The 14468-nt window shown below is 41.5% G+C and overlaps 1 long non-coding RNA gene across 1 annotated transcript in view; it reads left to right on the plus strand.

Moving 5' to 3' along the window:
- The first annotated feature begins 505 nt into the window (after positions 1-505).
- The window catches only part of LOC107971183 (uncharacterized), a 215356-nt gene continuing 201393 nt past the window's right edge, over positions 506-14468 (plus strand). Inside the window, exon 1 of the long non-coding RNA XR_001714145.4 lies at positions 506-1123. This is a non-coding gene — a long non-coding RNA (uncharacterized LOC107971183). The remainder of the gene's footprint in view (positions 1124-14468) is intronic.

Below are 14468 nucleotides of genomic sequence, written 5' to 3' on the forward strand. Positions count from 1 at the left end.
AGGGACCCCGCTTCCTGCTCGCGCAGCCCAGCCGGCTCAGGCCTGAGGGCTCCGTTCCAGTTACCGCTGCCCGGGCGGGTTTCTGGGCCCCGGCTCCCGCGGGGGTCGTCCGGCCTGTGAAGGGGAGAAGGACGCACATTACCCGGCTGACCCCCGCCCCGAACCTGCGGCGCCGGCCGCCGCCTCCCCCGACTCCCACCCGGATCAAGCTACCGCCGCTTACCCCGCCGTCCGCACCCGCCCGGCCGCCGGGGAGGCTCTGTCACGCCAAGGCCATGGCCACCCACTGGCTCCTCTGTCTCTCCGCTGCCCCAGCGCTGCTGCTCGCGGCGGGGAAAGAGGCGGGGGCCGTCCGGCGGCGGCCGCAGGGACTCCAGGCGAACCCACCTCTTTTTTTTCTCACCCACCCCCCCACCCCCCCCCCAAGCACACACCCGGAAGGGTTTCCCTGACACACTGGCTGAGGTGCCCCAGTTCCCCGAGACTGGACGGGATCACTTCCGGTGGGGAAAGTCCCACCTCTTCGGGGCGAGCAGGGTGGCGCTGGAGCCGCGCCCTGCTGAGCGAGCGAGCCGGCCGGGGACGGTTTCGGGTCGGGACTCCGGCTTCGGGAACGGGCCTCTGGAAACCTGCGACGTCAGTCCTTACCCGCCCGCGGCTGCCGCGGACCGTCCCACCCCCAAACCCGTAGAAGCCCCTCCGACCTGCAACCTCCAGCCGCCCGGCCCTAGGACTTGAGCCGCTCCCTGGCCGGCGCGGAACCTGCGGGCTAATAATCTAGCGACCGGGAGAACGCCAAACATCCCTGGACTAGAAGTTGCAGGGGAAATCAAACAGCCCAGAAAGTTTATTCTCCTTGCTGGTATTTCTTCCACTTGCTATTTTGCTGAGAGATGCATGCAAACTACCCTTAGACTTCAGATGCAGTGCGTTTTACTTAGCCGTGCCTGACAAACACGCAGAACTTTTACCGTCTGGTAGATCCGCCTTGACTTTACCAGCGAATACTAAAGTCACTTAAAAAAAATCACAAGGCTCGAAAACAGCAGCATTAGAAGTAGACTTTATGGTACTCTGCTCAGCTATGTTCTCATTTGATTCCAACCACTACACGGCAGAAAAGGTAACCAATATTCAGGAAAGATTTGATTGGAAACGGTTTAGGCCTAAAGACTAATTTATTTTAATCGTTGATTATCTTTATGTATAACAATTTGCTTGGCTGGCTCTTACATGCTGAAGTTTTGTTTTAAAGGCCATCCTATGTAGTCTTTGACATTCAAAAGCAAGTAGTAACTCTGGTGTTAGATTCTAAGTTTCTATTTTTAGATAAAATTGTTACTTCCGACTATCTTTCCCTTTGCTAGCTTTCTATTTGTAAACTTTGTGTCGGATCCACAGAGCCCCAGGGCCAGGAGTCTAGGCTGTATTTTAGGTGTGTCACTTTCTTTTCAATTCAAGCATGTACCCAGAAACCTGCGAGACTCAGTGGCCAGCCTAGCAAAAATGACTCCAAATTCCCTTACTTACAAGCCCTAAATGGCCAAACTCTATAAAGAGATTTATTACTCAGCCTAAATTGTTGGATATTAGAACACAGGCGAATCATAGTAGTGTGAGGTCCCACTGTCCCTCCCTGAGTATTCCCCAATGTCACTTACAGTCTTCAAAGGAGAGTTTAGTTCAATTTCTCCTTGACCTCAGGCCGGTGCCATCTCTCCAGCGAAGTCCCCAGCTCTGGCTCCAGCTGGCCTGGGCCCTGTGTCGTATCAGAGGCACTGCCCTCTGCTGGAAGAGGTTTGGTCTGTGAGTTATGAGTTTCCCCACAGGTCACTGCTCCTTTCACACGTGCTGTTGCCTGATTTGGAGCTCTGCTGCTCATCTCCCTGCCTAGCTGTCTCCAGACTGTCTGGTGGGATTCACAGCCCTCCACCAGCCGTGCTTGTAACTGAGTCTGGAAATTCCTCTTCTGATCCAGCCAGTGTTGAGCAATCGTGGCAAGTCTTTGCTCTATTACTAAACTGTCAAAGCAAGGAGTTCTTTTTCAGGTCATCCCACCTGTTGGCAATTCTAATATCTCTGAATGTGTTGGTCATGCTTAGGAGAGAGTTCTTTGTTTCTCCACGCAGTGAAACATACTCCTCCCCTCAGTACAGCGTCCTGTGGGGTCACTCTCGTCAACTACAGTGGACAAATATTACACTCAGTCTAAAGATCCTTCTAAACTTTCTTAGGAAGGGTATTCATTACAGCATTGATTAGGAAATCAAACAATTGGAAGAAGCTTAAATGTCCTTCAGTAGGTGATTTTTAAAAGTTTCATAGCTCTCTATATCTATTATCTATCATCTATCTATCTATCTACCAACCAACCTACCTACCTATCTGTATTCACAGAATAGGATATTATGCAGCTACTTTAAAAGAGAAAAGTAGATTTGTAAGTGTTTATATAAAAAGATGGCCAAGATATATTGTAGGGCTGAAAAAGCAAGATACTGAACAAATGTCTAGTTGCTACTGTTTATGTAAAACGCAGGTGTGTAATAGTTACATAGCCATTCAAATCTGAAACAAAGTAATTATGGGTGAGGACTATTATGAAATGGCTTTTATTTCTCCATATTTTAATTTATAAACAATAATTGGGAAAAAGGAAGTAAATATAACTTTATAATATTTTTAAAGGAGGAACAAAAGAAAGTTGTTGATCTTGGTTTTGTAAAAAAAAAAAAAAAAAAAAAAAATCCTGACTGTCTAGGGGTCAGTGGACAGGTCCGCCCAATTTAAACAAATTCCCTACCCTTGCTTGCCCTCCCCAAACATCTCTATACTTAGAAAAGTATTTTCACATACATTATCTCATTAGACTCCTGTTGTTTGCCAGTGTACTCTCATTAAGCAATGAGGGTATAAAGAGCAAGCAGAAGAGTGCGGCCTGGCAGTTGAGAGCTAAGGCTCTGAAATGAGACAGAGGTACATTAAAATTGCAGCTCCGCCACATTCTAGCTCTGTGTCCCCAAGCAAGTGATTTCACTTGTCTGAGCCTCTAACTCCTCACTTGTAAAAAGGAGATAAGAAGTTAACGTGAAAATGTAATGAGGTATTACAGGTAAAGTGCTTAGCACAGTCCCTTGCACATTATAAAGCCTCAATAAATGCTATTTGGTTTTTATTTAAAAGATTTAATGAATTGTTAATTTTTAAAAAATAGCAAACATGGGGGTAACAAAATTTTAAAAGCTCAAATATCTGCAAATGGCACGAAAATAATAATTCAGTTACTCTTCACAAAGATATTTATTGTTAAAAAGCTTCTTATGTTTTTCAGGGGGGAACATTATTCATATGTCAGTGTATCTATCAATCTACCTTCTATATATATTTTTAAAAATTACTGTACTACAAAAGTAATCAACTATACACACTATTTTTTACCTTGCTTTTTAAACTTTAATTAATTAATTTTTTTAAGACAGTGCCTCCCTCTGTTACCCAAGCTGGAGGGCAGTAGCATGATCATAGCTCACTGCAGCCTCAACCTCCTGGACTCAAGGGATCCTCCCACCTCAGCCTCCCGAGTAGCTAGGACTACAGGTGCATGCCACCACACACAGCTAATTTAATTTAATTTAATTTTTTTGGTAGAGATGGAGTCTTACTATGTTGCCCATGGTGGTCTCCAACTCCTGAGCTCAAGGGATCCTCCCGAGTTGGCCTCCCAAAGTGCTGGGATTAAAGGCATGAGCCACCATGTCTGGCCTTCTTAATTTTTATTTCATGGCTGTATCATAAGCTAATTAGCCAGCTCCCCTTTGAAGGACACTGATTGCTTCTAGGTTTTTGCACTAAATGCCTTGGACATATATCATTGTCAGTTAATGTTTAGGGTGAATTTCTAGTAATTCAATAATTGAAACAAAAGGCACTTGCACTTAAAATTCTTCTGGTAAGTATTGCCAAATTGTCCTTCAGAAAGGTCACACCAATTCACATTCCCACCAATGCAGTATGACCATATCATTTTATAACCTCACAGTAGGTATTACTAATTTTAGCATTTTATAGTGATTGTTACTTGCTTTAGGGTATTTTCAGGACTAACAAATGCAGGGCAGCGTTTTAGAAGGAATTTGGACTTCAGAGCCAGACAGTCCTAACACTGCCCTTTTGCAAGCTACACCTCCATTCCTTCATTTGTAAAGTTGGGCATAATAGCAGTATCTAACTCGTAGAATAATAAATGAGAAATCCATTCAAAGCATTTAGCCTTCCAAATACTAATTGCTCAATAAATAGAAACTGCTCAAGTAATAATTTTCTACTCCAAAGGCTTGAATATGGGAAGAGGGGAATGGGAGGACTTCTCTAGAGATCATGCCCTTGAGATTCACAACTTTTGCTTTAATTCTGCATCAACCTCCTTTCCAAAGTATTGCTCAGGCATTATTTTAAAGAACACAACCCATTTTTACCATAGTGTGAAGAAACCACAGTGTATGCACTATACGCAGATAATATAAGTAATAGGGCCATAATCTCATTTTTTGAAATTAGTTTGGCACAAGTTTAAAGTGCTGGATGTTTGCTACAGGCACCAGTTGCTTACTTATCCCTTTCTTCTTTTCGAGTTGTTACCTCCTTCAGTTGCAATCCTTGGAGCCACCAACTGCCTGGGATATTTTACCCTAACTTCCACTCTCCAAATGAGCCGCCTTGCCTTCTAGGTCCTGGGAAAAAACCCATGGCTATCCATCTACTTTCTATACATGGCCATCTATTTTCCATCCAGGCTCTTCCCTTCTCTTTTGCTAGAAGTTGCTCTTGAATTACCAGAAAGCTTGAGCCAGTAATGTCCTCAGTCTTTGCCTACAGAAATCTTATTTCAATGCTTTAGGGACCCCATTGATATCAGCTAAATTGTCCTGGATTCTTTCTAGCTCCTACCCTCTAAGATTCCAATCTTCTCTTTCAAATCCTGCCTCCAGCTACACCAATCATTAGTTAATCATTAGTTCTGCATGTCAGGCTCCCCCAGTACACAAAACCAATTTTATACCTTTATTATTATCTTTTTTCTCATGAAAATAATGTTATTTGCAAAAAATTATAAAATAAAAGTATAATCCCACTACCTGGAGAAAATTGCTATTAACATTTTAGTGTCTTTCACAATTTTTTTTCTGGAGAGAGTTAAAGAACATTTTTTTTTGTAAACTAATAATGGGTTCATATAAATTTGTGAATGGCTTCTTTCACTTACTGAAACATCATGTCTGCATAAAGCATCAATGAGAATTTAATCACATTCAGTTTTGCTCACCTGGAATCCTTCATCCAATCAATGAGATTTCACTAGAGGTGCTGCTGACCACAGAGGACACTACCCCAACCTGGCCAGGCAGACACTCCTACAAAGTCACAAATTTGTGCGACTGCTGACAAAGTTAGTTTCTCAGAACTGAGAGGCGTACTAAATAGGGATGTGTTTAAAATAGATCTGAATTCCTTAACAATTTTTCCCTCTCCACTTCATCCTTGATTTGAAAGATAGTAGTTAGAAAATTATTTTGTAATCTATCAAGTACCAAATAAATTTAAAGAATTAGTACTAATAATAACTATACTCCCATACTCCTAATATATGTACATCAGAATCACCTGGAGGTGATGTGAAACCACAGACGGCCAGGTCTCAACCCCAGAGTTTTTTATTCAGTAGGTCTGGGTCAGGATCTATAATTTGCATATCTAAGTTCCCAGATGACACTGTTGCTGCTGGCCCAGGGACAACATTTTAAGCACCACTGTTCTGTAAAGCGGTAGGACATTATTTGGGGCTTTCTTGCTTGATACTCATTAATGTATCCACTCATTCATTTATCACACAGTTATTGAATTCCTACTCTGTGCCAAGCACTTTTCTAGCATTTTTGAGGAATATAGACAATATAATCAACATTACAGTATAGCGTGGCACATCCTGTGATACAGATATCGGCCAGGGTGTTATGGGAGACTTAGGAAGGGTATCAGGGAAGATTTCCTAGAGAAGGTGATTGGGCAGTAGGCAAGGAGGCCAGAAGAATCGGTAGGGGCTAGAACCATAGGGGAAAGCCTTGAGTAGTAAGCTAAGGGGTTTGACTTTTCCCCTGGAGGCTGTAGGAAGCCATGGAATGTGTTTTTACAAAGGTCTTAACTGCGGTATACAAAATCAGGGGCTAGCGACATCCATGCCAGGTTCAACCATTGGCTGTGCTGCATATGTAGCCTGAGGCAAGTTACTTCTTACCTTCTCTGAGCTTCTCTTTCATCATGTGTGAAGGGAAAATATTAATAGATCTACCTTATTCGGGTATTGTGAAGATTAAGTAAGAAAAAGTGCCTAAGTACCCATCATATGGTAGGTGTTTAACAAATGGTGATTATGATCAGGTTTAAGCCATAGAAAGAAATGACATGTAAGACATGCTTCTCAGGTTATTAAAATCCATTTGAAATTGCCAAGCTAGTCTCAATATCAAGGCCATATTTGATGTGAAGATTAAGTAAGAAAAAGTGCCTAAGTACCCACCATATGGTAGGTGTTTAACAAATGGTGTTTATGATCAGGTTTAAACCATAGAAAGAAATGACGTGTAAGACAGGCTTCTCAGATTATTAAAATCCATTTGAAATTGCCAAGCTAGTCTCAATATCAAGGCCATATTAGATGTGGTGGCAAGTCGGATGATTTAATCATGTAATGATAATAGTTTATCTTGTCTTTTGTTTTGTTTTGTTTTGGAGACAGTGTTGCTCTGTCATCCAGGCTGGAGTGCAGTGGTGCGATCTCAGCTCACTGCAACCTCCGCCTCCTGGGTTCAAGCGATTCTCCTGCCTCAGCTTCCCCAGTAGCTGGGGCTACAGGTGCGTGCCAGAATCCCTGGTAATTTGTTGTTGTTGTTGTATTTTTTAGTAGAGATGGGGTTTCACCATATTGCCCAGGCTGGCCTCGAACTCCTGCGCTCAGGCAATCTACTTGCCTCAGCCTCCCAAAGTGCTAGGATTACAGGCTTGAGCCACCACACCCAGCCTGATGATAATTTCTTGATTACAGATTATTTGCCAGGCACTGTGCAAAGTGATTTACACACGTCATTTCATTTAATCCTAGCAATAACCTTAAAAGTTAGGTATTATTATTCCCAATTTTACAAACAAAGGAATTAAGGCTCAAAGAAGTTAGTTTGTACATAGTCGAACAGTTGGGTAGTGGTAGAGTTTGAATTCAAACCTAAGTTAGTCTGAGCCTATCTTATATTAGCCACCTTGTTCCACAGAAAGCAGTTTTGTTTCTTTGAAGGACAGGGCAGCGAATGGGCAGTGAGGCAAGGTTAAAGAACCTAGACTTTATTACCCTGTTTCTCTGCCCTCGAGTAAGACTGACTGTTCATACTGATTTCAACTGCCCTCTGGAAACATGCCTCTATAACCTCCCAGGGGCCACTTGACCTTGGATCTGTGGCACCTGGTACTGAACCTGAGGTGGTCATAGTTACTTTCCAAAGTGCTCTGGAACATTTACAACAAGGAACCCCCTTGTTTTGACACTAGGACAATATTAGACTCTGTAAGAGGAGGCATTGGGGTAAGCCTAGTTATTTTTAATGCTGCTATTACTGCTATTGTTTATTGAGCACTTGCCACATGTCAGAAATTCTGTACTTCAATCCTTACAGCAACCCTATAAGGCAAGGACATTGTCATCATCATCTCTAGTTTAGAGATGAGGAAACTGAGGCTCACACAACTAAGTTCACACAGCCGGTAGATGCAGATTCAAGCAGAAAACTCGTTCATTCATTTTTACAAACCTTGCATTTTCATTTCTTCCTTTGCCTCTGTACCTATAACACCTTCAAACACAGATGTAATCCTCCTGAATTCTTTTACTGCCCACAAGTTTTATTTACCACATAGTTTAAGCCCTATTTTTAATGATGTATATACAAATCGTGTTTCTCCTCAAAATTATTTCATACCATAAAAAGTCACTCTTCCCTCTCTTTATTTACAAATTCATTCCTCTTTAGAAATGAGCACTTATAATAATTACATGCAAGGCCAAATTTTTACTGTTTAGTGTAAACCCATAATGTGAAATTGAGAATGGTTGAAAAGCATGGTTATGAAAACATCGTGGACTCCAGACTCATCCCATACAATTTCCAAGGGGAATTTATTCTAAGTACTTTAAAACTTACAAAGAGTTGAATTCTGAACTACTTGGGCCTCTATGCACTCTTAGCAATTCCCCCAGCAGGGAACCAAAAATGAGAATAGAAAGAAATTGCCTCAACATTGAATTCTTAGACATTTAGAAGGCCTGGAGTCTGAATACTTTAAAAGGCTGTTATTTAAATGTGGGAAATGATGTGAAAAGTATAATGTAAAGATAAGATAAATATTGTTTGCTAAAATAAATCATCGGTTTTTTTTTGTCAAATTCATGGCAATTTTAAAATCCTGTTAATTCTATTTATTTTTTTCTTATTTGGAGCAGGTAGCTGAATATGCAGAGTTCTGGCACTAGGTGTCAGCAAAAGATTAAACTAAAAACACCCACTTTGGGTTTTTTTCTTTTCTTTTTTCTTTCTACACATATATATTTGAGACAGGGTCTCACTCTGTCACCCAGGCTTTAGTGCGGTGGCATGATCATAGCTCACTGCAGCCTCGAACTCCCTGGGCTCAGGTGATCCTCCCAACTCAGCCTCCGGAGTAGCTGGGACTACAGCCATGTGCCACCATGCCCAGCTAATTTTTTGTATTTTTTTTTTTTTTTTTTTTTTTTTTTTGTAGAAATGGGGTATTGCTATGTTGCCTGGGCTGGTCTCAAACTCCTTGGCTTAAGCAATCCTCCTGCCTTGGCCTCCCGAAGTGCTGGGATTACAGTCATGAGCCACCATGCCCGGCCTAATCTTCCATATATTTCAAACTTTATAAAAATAAAAATAAAATACATGGTCTGGATTTTAAAAAGAAGAGACAACACACTTCCTTGTTGCCATGACAACGTCAGCATGAGAGAGGCTGGGTTGCTGCTCAAGTAGGCACCTTACAGAGATCCTCATGGCTCAAGGAATTCAATGTAAGACCGTTTGACCTTTAGCATTGAATGGCTGGGGACTCAATTTTGTGTCAGCTAGATAGCTGGGGAATGAGAAGTTTGGAGGGTTGGATGGGGTGGTGAGGTACACTCCTGTAAACCAGATCCTAAAAGTCTAAATATTAAATTATTTTACATAGAAATGTAGTGTTCAAGCCAACCACAGTGCTTGTGCAGACAAATTCAGTGGATGCTTTTCCCACATGACAAGATTAACAAAATTAACTTAGAGGCTAGCTTTGAGAACCCAGGCTGATCCTAAGGGTTTCTCAAACTTACTATGTTAATTTTAGCATATCATAGGGTTTTTTTTTCCTTTTAATATCCAGAGCTTTCCCCCCTTCTTGTGATTCCTGTCACAGTAAATGGTGCTACCATCCAGCAGTCATTGAAAGTAGAACTTAGGGTATTGTTTTAGGTCATTCTTGTGTTGCTAGAAAGAAATACCTAAGGCTGGGTAATTTATAAAGAAGAGGTTTAACTGGGTCAAGGTTCTGCAGGCTGTACAGGATACATGGCATGTGCATCTGCTGGCTTCTAGGGAGGCCTTGGGGAGCTTTTACTTATGGTGGAAGGTCAAGCAGGAGCAGGCAGGTCACACGGGGAAAGCAGGAGCAAGAGGAAAAGAGCAGGAGGTGCCACACACTCTTACACAACCAGATCTTGCAACAACTGACTCACTATAGCAAGGACAGCACCAAGCCATGAAAGATCTGCCCCCATGATCCAATCACATTCCACCAGGCCCCACCTCCAACACTGGGGATTACGTTTCCACATGAGATTTGATGGGGACACAGATCCAAACCATATAAAATATCACTCTTAACTCTTCCTTTATCCTCATTTCCTATAACCAAACAACCCATTAAGTCCTGCCAAGTCTACCTCCTTAGTCTTTCTTACATCCGTCATATCCTATGTCTGCTCTAGTGTGTAGAGGGACTGAAGAAACATTTGTGTGACAACTCTTTCCTGAATGCTGTAATAGCCTCCTAAATCGTTTGTATGTCTCTGGTGTTTTCTGCATACTTTTACCAGTGTTATGAAACAAGTCTGTTTGAAACAAGTCTAACTACATATTTCTGCTGATTTCAACAACTCTCTATCAGAAAAAGCCCAAGTTTATACGCATGAAATATAAGGTCTTCTATATTCTTATTCCTGCCTACCTTCCAAGCACATCTCCCACCTTCACATCCTTTATGTTCTAGTACAAATAAAATCATCATGGTTTCAGTGAATTTGCACCCAGTCTTATGGCTTTAAATACCATCTTACATACTGCAGACTCCCAAATTTACATCTCCAGTTCAGACTGCTCCCATAGTTCTAGATCAGGGGTTCACAACCTCTGGGCCATGGGCCGGTACCGGTCTGTGGCCTGTTAGGAACTGGGTCACACAGCAGGAGGTGACTTGTGGGTGAGGAAGCATTACCGCCTGAGCTCTGCCTCCTATCAGATCAGCAGCGGCATTAGATTCTCATAGGAGCATGAACCCTATTGTGAACAGCGCATGCGAAGGATCTAGGTTGTATGCCCCTTATGAGAATCTAACTAATGCCTGATGATTTGACATGGAACAGTTTCATGCTGAAACCATCCCCTGCTGTCGCCCCCCACCTCCCCACCCTCTATGGAAAAAATTGTCTTCCACAAAACCAGTCCCTGGTGCCAAAAAGGTTGGGGACCGCTACTCTAGATTCATACTTATACTATAGTTCCATTTGTATTACTCAGACATCTCAGATTTAACATGTCCAATGCTGAATATCGATAACCACCTCTCCTCAAAAATGAACACATGCCTCTCCTGCAGTCAGTCTTCCTTTCTTTCTCTTTCTTTTTCTTTCTTTCTCTCTCTTTCTTTCTTTCTCTCTCTCTTCCCTCCCTCCCTCCCTCCCTCCCTCCCTCCTTCCTTCCTTCCTTCCTTCCTTCCTTCCTTCTTCTCTCTCTCTCTCACTCTCTCTGTCTCTCAGACAAGATCTTGCTCTGTTGCCCAGGAAGGAGTACAATGGTGCAATCATGGCTTACTGTAGCCTTAACCTCCTGGGCTCAAGCAATCGTCCCACCTCTGCCTCCTGAATAGCTGGGACTACAGGCAAGCGTCACCATACCCGGCTAATTTGTGTATGTTTTGTAGAGATGAGGTCTCATTTTGTTGCCCAGACTGGTCTCGTACTCCTGGGCTCAAGCAGTCCTCCTGCTTGCACCTTCCGAAGTGTTGGGATTACAGGCATGAGCCACCATTCCCAGCCTCCCTTCTGCAGTCTTAAAAATCTCAGTAAATGGCAACTCCAGCTTCCAGTTGCACAGACTACACTCTTCCAGTCATCCTAGAGTCTTCTTTTCCCCTTACGCCATACAATCCAACCCATCTGGAGATACTGAAGTTCTTATCTTCATAATATGTCCAAAATGTGACTATTTCTTACCACACCCACTGCTAAGAATCTGGCCCAAACCACCATTTTCACTTTTCTGGATGATTATTGTATTGTTCTAATTGCTCTTGCTGTTTGTGAACTTAGCCTCCTTCAATCTATTCTCAACGCAGTAGCCAAACTGATCCCATTATAGCCACAAAATCCTACAGTAATTTCTCATCTCACTCAGAGCAAAGTCAAAGTCCTTACAATAATCTAAAAAGCACTACATAATCTGGCTCTTCATAAATGATAGATATACTCTTACACTAGCCTCTGTACTTGCTGTGCCATCTAGAACGTTCTTCCCCCAGATTCTCAGTTTCCTTCCTTTCTTCAGCTGTTTTACTCAAGAGCTCCTACTCTGTGTAACATTGCACCCCCTCCTCATGCAATACCTTCAAGTCTTATTTATTTTTTTCTCATTAGCACTTACACTTTTCTAATGTACTATGTTCTTTAGGGATTTTAATATGTTTCCCCTATTACAATGTAAACTCCACAAGGATGGGTACTTTTGTAAATTTTGTTCACTGAATATCCCATGGTCTAGAAAAGTGCCTGCAACGTGGTAGGTGTTAAATAGTGATGATGTTATTAAACTGTTTACACAGTTCTGTACATATTTTATTTGCATATGCCTTATATATTACCTCTGCCCAGAGGGCTTTCCCCTATCTTCATTTTTCCCCGCTATGGATTGGCAGCATTCTTTTTTCTTAAAAAAATCAGCTTTATTGAAATATAATTTACACACCACATAATTCATCCACTTAAGGGGTACAATTCAATGATAGTATTATGTTACAGAGTTATGCAACCATCACCACATTTTTTTTCTTCAAATTCTATTTTAAGTTCTGGGGTACATGTACAGCATGTGCAGGTTTGTTACATAGGTAAACATGTGCCATGGTGGTTTGCTGCACAGATCATCCCACCACCTAGGTATTAAGCCCCGCATCCATTAGCTATTCTTCCTGATGCTCTCCCTACCCCCACCTTCCCCTCTGACAGGCCCCAGTGTGTGCGTCACCACAATTTTAGAACATTTTTATCACTTCAAAAAGAAGCCAGGTACTCTAGCTATTGTCTCTCTATCTCCATTCCTGCAGCCCTAACCAACCACTAATCTACTTTCTGTCTCTCTAGATTTGCCTCTTCTGGACATTTCATATAAATGGAATCATATAATATGTGGTTTTTTGTGACTAGCTTGTTTCACTTAGCATAATGTTTCTAAGCTTCATCCATGTGATAGCATATATCAGTACTTCATTCCTTTTCATGGCCAAATAATATTATATTATATTATATTATATTATATTATATTATGTTATATTATATCATATTATATTGATATACCACATTTTGTCTATCCATTTGTCAGTTGATTTGCAATTGGGTTGCTTCCACCTTTTGACTATTATGAATAAGACTCCTGTAAGCACTTGTGTACAATTTTAAAATGTGGACAAATTTAAAATGTGTTTTCATTTCTCTCTCTCTCTCTCTTTTTTTTCTTTTTGTTCTTTTGAGACGGAGTCTCACTCTGCTGCCCAGGCTGGAGTGCAGTGGCATGATCTCAGCTCACTGCAACCTCCGCCTCCCGGGTTCAAGCAATTCTCCTGCCTTAACCTCCAGAGTAGCTGAGATTACAGGCGTGCACAAATCATCCCATCCCCTAGGTATTAAGCCCAGCATCCATTAGCTATTCTTCCTGATGTTCTCCCTCCCCCCACCCATGCCTGGCTAATTTTTGAATTTTTAGTAGAGACAGGGTTTCATCATGTTGGCCAAGCTGGTCACAAACTCCTGACCTCAAGTAATCTGCCTGCCTTGGCCTCCCAAAGTGCTGGGATTACAGGTCATCATGCCTGGCCTCATTTCTTTTGAGTTGAGAATTGCTGAGTCATATGACAACTCTAGGTTTAACCATTTGAAAAACTGCCAGACCATTTTCCAAAGTGAATGCACCATTTCACATTCCCACCAGTAGTGTATGAGGGTTGAAATTTCTCCTCATCCTCTCCAACATTTGTCATTATCTCACTCTTTGATTGTAATCATCCTCATGGGTGTGACATGGTAACACATTGTAGTTTTGATTTGCATTTCCCCACTGACTAATGATATTGAGCATCTTTTCATGTGCTTATTGGTTATTTGTATATCTCTTTTGGAGAAATGTCTAGATCCTTTACCTATTTTCAAATTGGGTACTTTTTCTTTTTATCATTGAGTTGTAAGAGTTCTTTATATATCCTAGATATAAGTCTGTATTAATCTGTTCTCACACTGCTATAAAAGAAAGATCACACTGATGCATCTATATCCACTATTGAACTACATTTGCTACTCAGAGTAAATATTCCTATTTTCTCATCAGTGTCCCCTCTTACTCTTATTACTGATCTCTCCCTTTGCCTTTCTCCACACTTGTATAATATGATGACCTCTCTCCCTCATCCACAAGTTGCCAAGAACTTCCTTAAAAAGCTAAATCTCAGTTTTCCATATTCCACCCTTCTAAATCATCCATGGTTCGTTGTAAAATCTCTGGCTGAAAAAAAACATAAAGAGCCCTAAACTCATGAAAAGGTACTCAGTCTCACTCCGTAATAAGAAAGGTGTAAATTAAAGCCACACTGAAATACTGTTTTTCACCTATCAGATTGGCAAAAGACAAAATGTTTGATAATACACTTTGTTGGCAAGAGTGTGGGAAAACTAACACCCAGAAACTGATAGTGGGACTGTAAACTGTTAACTTCTATGGAGGGCAATTTGACAATTTCTATCACCATTAGGAATCTACATATTCTTTGATCCGGCAATCCTAGTTCTAGAAATTTATATATGCATTTTAAATGACATCAAAACATTTATT

Source organism: Pan troglodytes, chromosome X (genome assembly GCF_028858775.2).
Source record: "Pan troglodytes isolate AG18354 chromosome X, NHGRI_mPanTro3-v2.0_pri, whole genome shotgun sequence".
Taxonomy (NCBI): domain Eukaryota; kingdom Metazoa; phylum Chordata; class Mammalia; order Primates; family Hominidae; genus Pan; species Pan troglodytes.